The sequence below is a fragment of the Micrasema longulum genome, unplaced genomic scaffold (assembly GCF_059751315.1).
Source record: "Micrasema longulum isolate JH-2025_06_02 unplaced genomic scaffold, ASM5975131v1 h1tg000073l, whole genome shotgun sequence".
Classification (NCBI taxonomy): domain Eukaryota; kingdom Metazoa; phylum Arthropoda; class Insecta; order Trichoptera; family Brachycentridae; genus Micrasema; species Micrasema longulum.
This window is the reverse complement of record NW_028277280.1, coordinates 745,450-757,819: the sequence shown is the minus strand read 5'-3', so window position 1 is coordinate 757,819 and position 12,370 is coordinate 745,450. Positions and strand designations below refer to the sequence as shown.

General features: G+C 31.4%; 1 protein-coding gene across 9 annotated transcripts in view; it reads right to left on the bottom strand.

Moving 5' to 3' along the window:
• Positions 1–11,940, bottom strand: part of LOC148284958 (echinoderm microtubule-associated protein-like 2) — a 212,707-nt gene extending 200,767 nt beyond the window's left edge. For 6 of the 9 annotated variants that reach the window (XM_088232324.1, XM_088232285.1, XM_088232316.1 and 3 more), the window contains exon 1: positions 11,652–11,940. The gene's annotated coding sequence lies outside the window, so the exon portion shown is untranslated. The remainder of the gene's footprint in view (positions 1–11,651) is intronic. The other 3 variants (XM_088232291.1, XM_088232332.1, XM_088232307.1) reach the window with 2 other exon arrangements.
• Positions 11,941–12,370: the final 430 nt, after the last annotated feature.

Below are 12,370 nucleotides of genomic sequence, written 5' to 3'. Positions count from 1 at the left end.
TTTTTCAGGGCCAGACCGCAAAACTTCAGTGGGACGTTCCTCAGGGTAAGCTTGAAAAAAATCCTAATATTTTTTTTTCAAAAACTATTTTTTTTTAAATAATCTCAAAATGGATAAAATCCTTATTTTCTCGGACTAGCAGTCCCTCCACAAACCCCTACTTCTCTCCTACCCAGCCGCTTCCCTTGTCCGCGTCTGGTGCGTATCGTTTCGTTGGTCAAACACGTTTTTATCTAATTTTCTTTTAAGGTAGTTAAAATATTATATTAATTTAATCAAAAACATATATTCCTCTGAAAGCATAATGATGTTATTGTGTTGTTTTTAATTTAGGAATCAAAATATTACTAATGTTTATATACCACGTACTTACATTTCGCCAAGCAGAAATATTATTATGGTTATATCAAAACCTTATAAAAAAACATTAAAGTTCGTTGGTGAAAACTATTGGTGGAAGTTAATTGAAATTTAAAAAAAACCAGGAACATTCCTCATGGTAAGCTTTTTAATAAATTCCAAATATTTTTTTTTCAAAAACTATTTTTTTTTTAAATAATCTCAAAATGGATAAAATCCTTATTTTCTCGGACTAGCAGTCCCTCCACAAACCCCTACTTCTCTCCTACCCAGCCGCTTCCCTTGTCCGCGTCTGGTGCGTATCGTTTCGTTGGTCAAACACGTTTTTATCTAATTTTCTTTTAAGGTAGGGGGGGGGTGTTTTCGGGAGGGCTGTTAGTCCGAGAAATTAAAGATTTACTCTATTTTGAGATTATATATATAAAAAAAAGAGTTTTTGGAAAAAAAATATTTGGAATTTATTAAAAAGCTTACCATGAGGAATGTTCCTCTGATGTTTCGTGGTCTGGCCCCGAAAAACATTGTATGTAATTGTTTTTTCAAACGTGGAATATGGTGCCTTTATATAAACTTTTAAAGATCAAATAAAAAAGAAAGTCAATGTTCATTTTTCGCATATCCGTCGTTTTTCTACAATCAGAATAACGTGATAAAAAACACGCCAGTTTGACAGAATGCTTACTTAATACACACAATTGCTTTATTTTATTAATTTAATCAAAAACATATATTCCTCTGAAAGCATAATGATGTTATTGTGTTGTTTTTAATTTAGGAATCAAAATATTACTAATGTTTATATACCACGTACTTACATTTCGCCAAGCAGAAATATTATTATGGTTATATCAAAACCTTATAAAAAAACATTAAAGTTCGTTGGTGAAAACTATTGGTGGAAGTTAATTGAAATTTAAAAAAAACCAGCGATCGGTTTCATTGCTCTCGCGACATTTTCAATTTATTTTTATTCAGACCAAAATAATCGAATTTTATTACTTTTATATAATTTTGAATTCTCTTTCACATCTGTTTTTATATAAATACATTGAATTAGATGGTAAATATATCAGCCCCGAAGATGTCACGAAAGCGATAAAACCGGTCACTGGGTATTACAAATTTGTGGGTTTAAGTTTAGTATTTGAAGAAAATAATTATTTTTAAATGTCGAAAAAACAATAGGTAAATAAACAATATTTCTACCACTCTAATGAATAAGGCATCAAATGTTATTATTATTATTCTGGATTTTTTTTGTATATTTTCGAGTATGTGGAGGGAGTGCTTTCCCTGGTTGACCGATCGGCACCAGCACATGAATATAGGCTAGAATATACATTTAAACCACAGTAAGTGATGAATTTTTTTATTTTTTCAAATATAAATATTTGTATATAATAACTTACCGACTTTCTTATGCCGCGACGTGTTACTACACTACGTACACTAATAACAATAATCAGTGCTCGTTAGTGTTCGCTTCTAACATCACGAATCCTATCAGCACGTTGGTTTTATGTTTTGTGCAACTTTAATGGTGAAGGTGTGTCGTGGGATTTTCATGTAAGTGTAATTAGTGTCCAGACGAAGAGACGGTTACGTTTTGAAACCGGTAGATATTGAAAAGTCGGTTGGTATTTACAAATATTGAATAAGATTGATTAAAATACACTCCAAATAGCATTCGTTAACGCTGATCATATTTCATTATGCTAATGCTAATTATTTCACTGGTAGGCAGTAGGTATGCGTGTGGCATACGATGCAAGTTCAGAAACCGGTTGTGTCCGGTCGTCGGAGGTTACATAACGAGACTGCGAAGAAACTGTGATTCTTATTCACAGAACGAGATAGAAGAGAGGAAGAGCGAAGGAAGAATGCAGGAGAGAACGCAGTTTGTAATTCGCAAGTTCATCTCACTGCTGCGACCGAGCGCCATAACTTGAATTTTATCGTCAGCCATTCAATTATACATATGGTTGTCATTGATACACAATGTTTTTTTCTTCTTTCCTTCCCATCCCCTTTCCTCTCTTCACAGTGTGGTGTTAATTTTTGTGTATTTTTATTTTCTTAATCTTCGTTTTTAATTGTTGTATAAAATTGTAAAATTCAATAAGTCCATGTACTTGTAATTTTCTCAAACAGAACGGTTTGGGGAGGTAGGAAGACATTGCCTTAAGCCAATATGCCCGTCCTTACATGTAAATAAACTGTATACGTATAAAAAGTGCTAAATAAATAAATAAACATGGGCAGAATGATGAATGTTACACAGTGTGTAAAGTGGCCACTTAAACCAGCCAATGACTGATCATAAGCCCTGTAAATGCCTAGACTTCCATATTCCCTTCTCAATAATGATTTCCCTCTCTGTTGCAATAAATTTGGGTATTGTATAAACGCCGATTTTCGGCACTGAATTCAACTGAATACATTTTATTCAAATTATTGGAGTACACAGCACAAATGCATTTTACAAACATAGACATTTATATTTTTAATGTTGAAAATATTGCATTTTAATTCTCATCTACAAAATCAGCAACTTTGTATCATGGGGTAGTTTTAAAAACAACTGTTCCTTCAAAATCAGTATTTTTGAGTTAACCACTAAAAGCATTTTTAATGCTCTTCATAAATGCAACAAAAAAACAACTTATATTATGATGATTTGAATTCAACACGACTCGTCTATATAAAGCATTCACGGGGGAAGATACAAAGACGTGTTTTAAGCGGATAACTCAAAAATGCTGATTTTAAAGTTACCTATGTTAAGACATAATATAAAAACAATACTATAAAGGGACTAAAAAAGTTATGATAAATTAATCTAATTAATAATTTAATATATCATATAATACATAGCTAATACTTATATTATATTTTATGTAACTCAATTATAACTTATGGCATAATAGGATGGGGAGGCACTTATAAATCAATATTAAAACCTCTCGAATCTGCTCAAAAATCTATTATTAAAATATGTTTTAAAAAGCCGTTCAGGTACCCCAGCGTCAAGTTGTTCGAGGAATTTGATATATTAGATATAAGGCAATTATATATATCTAGTATAATTATGTTTGTGAAAGCAAATTATTCTACCAAATTCCAAAAGGAACACTCCCACACTACCAGAAGTCAAACTAAAGGATGGGTCATGGGGTCTACCACAAATTCTGAATTCGGGCAAAGAAATTTAAGGTTTCTGGGCCCTAGAATATTCTATATGTCACCCGAACATTACAAAACCATGACCCGAATTCTATTAAACAAATTTGTAATAAAATGGTTACTGGATTTAGGTAGAGAAAAATCGGAAAACTTATTAAAAAACATTCTAAAATAATAAATGGTATATTTATTGTAAAACTTTATGATAAATTAACCAGTAGGTAGTCATGTGATTGTTTATTTTTGCATAAAAATGTCTGCCTTAAAACAGGTTGTACCTAGTTAGGCAGACTAGACACAATCCAGAGAAATCTATTACCTAGGTATGTATGTAGTAGATAAAGAAATTGTAATTTTTGTTAATAAACCATTCTTATTATTATTATTAATTAATTGTAGGCAGCGGTAATGTTTTTGTAACAACATATTTACATATTTAAAATAAGTTTTCCGCATTTTGTAATAAATTATTAATGTAATTCATTATCTTGTATATATCAAAAAGTAGATAATATTGTTAGGTAACCATGCCGACGTTGCCCCACCTGGCCAAAGTTACCCATATGGAACGCTGATAGCAGAATACTCTAGGTCTTTGAGGTTTTACATAATTCGGTCGCTAATATGATACTGAAACCCATAGAATTATGATTTACAAGGCGCGTAGAGCCATGTTTGCATACATCACGCTGTGTCCAAAAGTTTTCCAATTTCCCCACGTGTACGACATCCCGCCTGCGTGCATGCGTAAAGTGGCCGCGTAATGTTGCCAGACCGCGAACAATTATTATCATAAAACAAATATAAGTTAATTTTGTGTTAGTTTATGGAATGTTTTACCACAAAAATACGATAATGACTGCACTATAAAAAAATAGGTACTTATACTTTTATTAGGCAAACGTAATCAACGCTGAAAATGGCTCTCTCCTGGAATATTACGATTGGCCATTGCAGACATTGGCCCTATAGATCCAAGCCACAGATTTATCAAGACAAAGTAAATAATAATTTTATAAATATGTACCTCAAGATTATCCTTTTCATTCTGTATTTTGTACATAATTGTTTATAAAAAAAGAAGTTAACATGTTGTGTAAAAAAATACGACAAAAATATGATAATGACTGCACTATAAAAAAATAGGTATTTATACTTTTATTAGGCAAACGTAATCAACGCTGAAAATGGCTCTCTCCTGTAATATTACGATTGGCCATTGCAGACATTGGCCCATAGATCCAAGCCACAGATTTATCAAGACAAAGTAAATAATAATTTTATAAATATGTACCTCAAGATTATCCTTTTCATTCTGTATTTTGTACATAATTGTTTATAAAAAAAGAAGTTAACATGTTGTGTAAAAAAAAATTGCAACATGCCTGTCCCTATTATAAGTTTTTTTGTCAAAAACTTCTTGGGAGTGTGATATATTTTTTTATAATATGTTCGTAAAAAATATATTCTATTATTTTAACACTTTAGCTAAGTACGCTTTATGGCCATGTTATCATTATTTTGGTAATATCCCTGCAATACGTACTTATGCTAGCTATGGAGAAATTTTCGTTAAGTCTTTTTATCAGCTTTATTTTTTTAAGCAGCACACATAGAAGAAAAGTTAGCGAGAAATGTCTAATCTGATATAAAAGGAAAATTCAATTTTGACTCAGAAATAAATTATTTAGCTCCACTTTGCAGTAAAACTTGCTCTTTTATTTTGAAGTTAACTTAGAGAAGGTAATCTCATTTTATGCATAAATTAAAATATATAAGAGCATGTATTACTAATAATTACTACCAACTATGCACAAAAACTACTTTTAAATTTTCTAAGCTATCATGGCCAGGCCGGTCACATTCATAGATTCATAATTTGAGATCAGACGAAATTACGGTTACGATGAAATACAAATCATATGATTGTACTCAGCATTTATTGTCGCATACAAAGACATTATGTTGCTTTTCGTCCGTTAAAAGCTGTAGTCTCATAAAAAGTAACGAAATTATACTTTGCCACTTTAAAACACCGCTCTTTCAAAATCACGCCAAAAATAAAGTGAATAAACAATATTATTAGAACAATAATTTTCTAAGGCAGTGTTCTTCAACATTTTTTTTATTCTCGACCTCCTTGCGAGTACAAAAATAGCTTTTAGAACAGTTAAATCCTGGAGGGAAGGGGTAGCGCTAGAATTCTTAGGATCTGGCGTAACCACAGTAAGGGTGTTACCGCACCAATTGATCGATATCGAATGAGATCAGTCAACGTCGATCGACAGTTTCAACTACAACAAATTGATCGTCAGATCTACTGCACCAATCGATCGACGTTGATCGATTGTTGCGGTGGCACCCTAAGTTTTTCATTCCTTACTTGATCGTCAAATCTACTGCACCAATCGATCGACGTCGATCGATTGTTGCGGTAGCACCCTAAGTTTTTCATTCCTTACTTTTACCTTGTTTGGGCCCACGAGACCCCTAGCGAGGCTCCGCGACTCCCCAAGGGGTCGCGACCCACAGGTTGAAAAACACTGTATCTTAGACAGCGGTTCCGTTTTTTTTTTAGCTATGGAACCATAATAATTGGTCAACCCTTTTTTGGCGGAACCCCATTATGTTATTTTAAAGACCAACGACACTTTTTTGTTTGCGTGCTGTAATTTTAGACTAGAAAAGAAACACCATATTTTTATCAAAAAAATTTTTACTTCACGTATTGAATGATTTTTTTTCATAATTCTACGATAATAAGCGCTAACTCTCGGAACCCCTGGGGCCATGATCTAAGTAACCAATGATCTAACGTAATACTAATAAAATATACTTTAAAATTTTGTATAATTCAATTATTATATATTTTTTTTTATTTTTTATTTATTAATAAAACATATAAGACATGAATATCATGATATTATATTCCCAGGAGTTGTACGAGAAAACTCATTTGGGACGGTACATAAAAAAAATAGTACATTTCTTGTAACAATACATAGTATACATTTAAACAATAAAAATTTTAACAAATTTTAACAATCTATGAACTTAATATTAAAAAAGGAAAGAAAACATTTAAACAATCTGTGAACTTAATATTAAAGAAGAAAATAAAAACATTCAAACAATCTGTGAACTTAATATCAAAAAAGAAAAGAAAAACATTTAAACATTCTGTGAAATTAATATTAAAAAAGAAAATAAAAACATTTAAACATTCTGTGAACTTAATATTAAAAAAAGAAAAGAAAAACATTTAAACCTAAAACACAATATATAGACTATTCACAGAAACTGAGCTAAAAACTATCACTTTCAAAAAGATTCAAGAAATAGGTCTTCATTTCTGGTCTTTGAGATTTACCACTCGACATTTCATTTTTAAGGTCATCAGGCAGTTTATTAAATTGCATACGACCAATGTAATCCAGAGACCTTTTGCCGAACTTCGTGGAACAAAATTTAGAAATGTGAAGATTTTTTGCATGTCGTGTATTATAGTTGTGAATTTCATGATTAAATGTAAGTTTTAAATTTGTGTGAGCAGAAAAGTTTATGATGTTTGAAATAGTGTTAGTGATGTCATACAGTGCCATTACCTTGAAAGGAAGTATTTTTGTGTTACGATAAATATCCTTGACATGGGAATCCCATTTCAAACCAAGAATGCTTCTCAGAGCTCGGTTTTGAAGAACTTGAATCTCAGAAATCTGGTTTTTGTTAGCGAAACCCCAAATACAGCATAAATAGGATAGGTGAGAATGTATCATAGCGTAATAGACGGCAAACAAAACAGAGTGAGGAAGCAGACCACGAGTCTATGCAAAACGCCAGTTACGGGTACTAATTATAATTACTTTTCTGCCTTTTCAGACTAAACTTACGTTTATTGGTACTTATATTATTATATATTTAAAGGTATTTAAGTAAAATTTATTATAATAATCTAAAGATAATCAGTTAAAAACGAAAATTATTAAAGAAAAAACCCAAATTATGGTTTTTACAAAGAAATGAAAGCATTTTATGTAAATCGAACAAATTTTATGTTTTTTTTTAAATTCCATGTTATATTAAGGCTTCAATAATTGTTTAGAAAACAGAAATAGTTAAAATATTTTAGCTCAAATTATTTTTTTACGGAATTATGTTAATTTTTAAATAAGATTATTTTTAAGTAAATATTTCTTTTCTAGAATACGTTTTTAGCAAAATTTTGATGCCGTCGAATGGCTGATGTCAATTTCATATTTTTAATTGAATCGGCATTCACTTCGTAACACTTCATAATGATGTCAATTTCGTTTATTTTTCAGTTTTTGGCAGGTTTTTTCCCCGTCATCATAATGCACATAAAAAATATACCATAACATTTTAAAATGTACCCGTTTACGCATTTAATTTTATTGAATAGCAGAGTTCAAAGCTAATTTTTGTGTTGCATTTGTCTTTTGTCTCCTTTTGGAAGATAATGTTGTGTACCACACATTATGCCCCTTATTTGGTTAGATAATCAATGATTTCCCAGGTATTTGACCGTATAGAATGTAGTGAGGTTGTGATATTCCAGTTTCTACAGAATGTCAGCTTTATGTACATTCAAACAGAAACTAGAAACTGTACTTTAGTCACGACTAAGCTTCGGGCGACATTGACTTTCTAGGAAGAAGTAAGAACCAAATGATTATCATTGCTATTGAGAACTGGAATAGTGTACTGCTCCTAACTCTAGTAAATCCAAGACAACTAACTGGACTTAGAATTGCATTCAGTGCTGCAGAAAAGAGTTTATTAATTTTAATTGAATCACGTTATAATTTTAGTTACCCACTAAGTCTAGAGACTTTTCGGTGGAACTCGACGAAATTCATCCGCCCCATTGTTAAAAAAATCGCGCCTGAGCAATAATCATGACACGAGTCCAAGTTTTTACGTTAAGTATGCAGAAATGTTCTTGAACCATTATCTGAACCATTGATTGAATTATTAAAGGTACTTGATATCCGTCAAATTGCTATCAAGAAAGTATTGACAATTTTCTGGTCAGGCGACTACGAAAGGAGGTCCCAACAGAATGCCCGTACGAGGTTTTCGCGTAACCTAAACTACTTAATACCGAGAACACGAATGATGTTTGCTCGTAGACACTTTTCATATATAGCTCTAAGAGTGTTCAACGTCTTGGATGAACATATTAAGTTCTCCAAAACAACGTCCATAATTTGATTTTATCGAGGGGTAGAGACCATTGTATAAGATTGCTTCGGGAATAAATATATAATATCGATGCTGTCTTCATTATTATCCATATATGTGTATCATCTTTGAATAAGCTTAATAGTGATGCATAATTGTTTGTAAATATATATTTTAACTTTATTATTATGTTTATTAAATTGCATATTCTACAATATATGTAGATGTGTTACTATTATTACTTTATTGTATTATTTTGTATTTATTTTTACTATTAATTAATTACCAAATTTAATTATAAAATTACTATAAATTGTCAATAACAAATTCCCATGTATTATTATATAACTTTTCTGCATTCCATTTTTCGACATGTATAAATTTTTTTTATTCATATTTTTCTATTTTTATTTTGTATATGGTTTTGATTATTTTGTACATTGTTTAATTTGTTAATAAGTATTTTTGATTTATATATAGAAGAGTCCCGACTTAACACGGAATTTTCTAACAAGTCGGGACATAAAAAATTATAATTGTGCTCTATGATAATATTGTGTATTAAATAAAAATAAATAAAATATTATAATTTATAGCCGCACAATGAACGACATAATTCTGAAAAATTATTTATGTGGGCTAAAAGCAACAATTACAATGTTATACTGTTTTTTTTTTCAAATTCAAGAAATAATAATGACACAATGAGGAAGTTTAGGGTCTTTTTTTATTGTTTTATTTATTAATAGACCATTAAACTAAGCCAAATTTTTTTTTTCCATATCGTATTATCAGCGCTATGATTTTTTAAAGTTTTGTACTTCTGAAATAACTCCGCGTCTGACGTCAGAGGTTGTTCTCTGTTAGTTCTTCCCATTGGATCGTTTACGGTATGCCAACCGGATATCCTTCACAGCTCTCCCATCATCGGTTGGTTCATATGAACCAGTGACGCCAAACAAAGTAGTGCGTTTTTATTATTGTTTCCGTACATTTTTGAGAAATTTTGATGTACGATTTAATGCTTTATTTTTTGCCGCGCATAAGAAAAAAAATTCTATCCAATTTCCCGTAGGGCTGAAGTTCCTCATTATCATTATGCCATTGTTATTTCTGAAAACATATTATAAAGCTTGATGGAATGAAGCGTAAGTGAGTATACCTTAAGATGTGCTTTTGCGAATGAATGTCAGTATAGCGCGGCTGTGGGTACACAGCTCTCCTATAAAAATAAGATTTTTGAGTTGTGCCACTTTTATTACCGTGGTTCGAAATGGTCAGCACGTTTGCGTACCATGCAAGAGGACTTGGGTTCTATTCCCGGTATGGACATGACATAAATTCTTATTTAAAGGGCGTTTTTACGCTAGAATATTTCACATAATTCCTGTACTGGCACCTGAATCGTAAGACCGACAAAAATGATGAAGGTAATGCAGATTTCTGTGCACTATTAGGTGCGGAAAGGGAATGATGAAGACGATAATAATTAATAAGCAATTTGGCTCAATTATTATTTATAATTTTAGTTGTAGCGTTATTTTAGTGAGAAATGAATCGAATTTACTGGCAGCCGTGTGAAATGCAAATAGCTAAGTAGAAAATTTTTGTATTCATTGCTAGGTAAATGCCAATAATTAGTCTTAATAATTCATTACTTATTCCAAAACACGTTGATATTTTCCTACTACAGCGATGCTATCGATATTAAATAAAAATTAAAATATTTGTTAAGTCATGATGTAAGGGTAAAATATATTTGTAGATGGGGTTCAATAAAAAATGAGCCACTAATACTCAATAATCTATAATTTTTAAAGATATTTTATCAATTAAATTACAAAATTTAATGAAGATATTATTACTTTTTACTGTAAAAAATAAAAATAATTACGTGCGCAGCATGACATTTTGGAAAAGATTTACACAAAAAATTTGCAGCAAAATGCCTTTAAAGCCTGCGCTGCTATTCTAAACGCTTTCGCGGCCATAGAAAATACTTTTTATACATGCTAAATACGCGCTATAAAAGCTTTTTCTCTGGCCGCGAGAGCGTTTAGATAGCAGCCCCGATATAAGTCTAAATGTGTGTTATTGTTCTCTTCAGAACTGAGTGATTATAACCAAAAAAGCTCCCCAGGGGATTGAATCCAATCCTTGTCCACAAACATTTGAACAAACTCAAAATATTCTAGGAGAAGTAAAAAACATAAAAACATATTTTCAAGCGTTTGGCGTTGTAGGTGAAATAATTCAGTCGGATTAATCTCACCTGCATCAATAAAGGTTTGAGCTCTTTAACTTCAAACAAAAATCAACAGATGGAACAACTGAAGGAATGCGGATGTTCAAACACAGGCAGAATAGTGAATTTTACCGTGTGTAATGTGGCCACTTAAACCAGCCAATGGCAGATCATAAGATCTATAAATGCCTAGAATTCCATATTCCCTATATTAAAATGTTTTCTATCAGTGTTGTAATATATCAATAAAAATACATTTTTTTAAGTACCTACCTAAGTAATTATCATTATTTCAAGGGCAAAAAGTATCATTATAATTTTAATTAGACAAATAAATTCATAGTGATTTAGCTTCCATCTAATTAAAAATAATGACTTATTTTGATTTTCAGTCCTAATTAGACAAACTACGTGGATAGACATTTAAATGTATTAAATAAAAAGCAACAGATAATGAGTATTTCAACTTCGTACAGTAATTCCAATTTAATATTATGTGTACAATATGTTCGACATACTTTGTATACGATGCCATTAATCTTTGCGTGAACCTCTTTTATGTCAAGTTTTTTACTTGTGATAAAAAAAGAAGACGAACTTTCAAATTTCCAACTAACGACCAATTTAGAATGGCGGTATTCCACCTGGAAATAATTCTCACCTGTTGATTTCGTCGTGGGCGTGGGAATCCAAACAAACGAAGAGACGCTGTCATATGACAGGCCACAAAACCGCACAATATTGACACAAGTTTCTTATATAACCGTACATTACACAAACAATCTAACACAAATATAAAGAAGGATGAGAGATTACCTTCAGAACTGTTTTATCTGATGAGTTTTTGGCGGCTAATTGCAAAGAAAATAAGTTACAACACTCGCAAATACACTCAAAAGACCGGCGAACATGGAGTTACTCGGCGTGTACCCGCTTTGAGTTATCTTTTTACAATAATAATAAAAAAACGTGAATGAGCAAGCAGGTAGAGGTAGCAAAGGTGCAAAGTTGTTTTGTGCGGTGAATCGTCAACACCGTGTAGTTGCGTGCTGCGTCGAGTAAAGAAAAGTCTGAAACTGAGCGCATTTCAAAAAGTTTTTCAGATAGTAAACAGGCACCTCGTAAAAATTATAAAATAACCATTATCAATTTTACCTATTTTAATGAGATTGCAGCGACATCTATGTGTTTATTTTAAAAGCTGGTGAGTATTAAAACTGCCTCCTTTTGAAAATTAACAGTAGACTAGCGACCAAAAACTGAATTATTTTTTGTGCGGGATGTTTGAACTATTTATCGGAAATAATATTTTTAATTGCTTTGTTGTTTCATTTTATATGTTTATATTGTAGAAATATTAACACTTGTTATTTTATATAC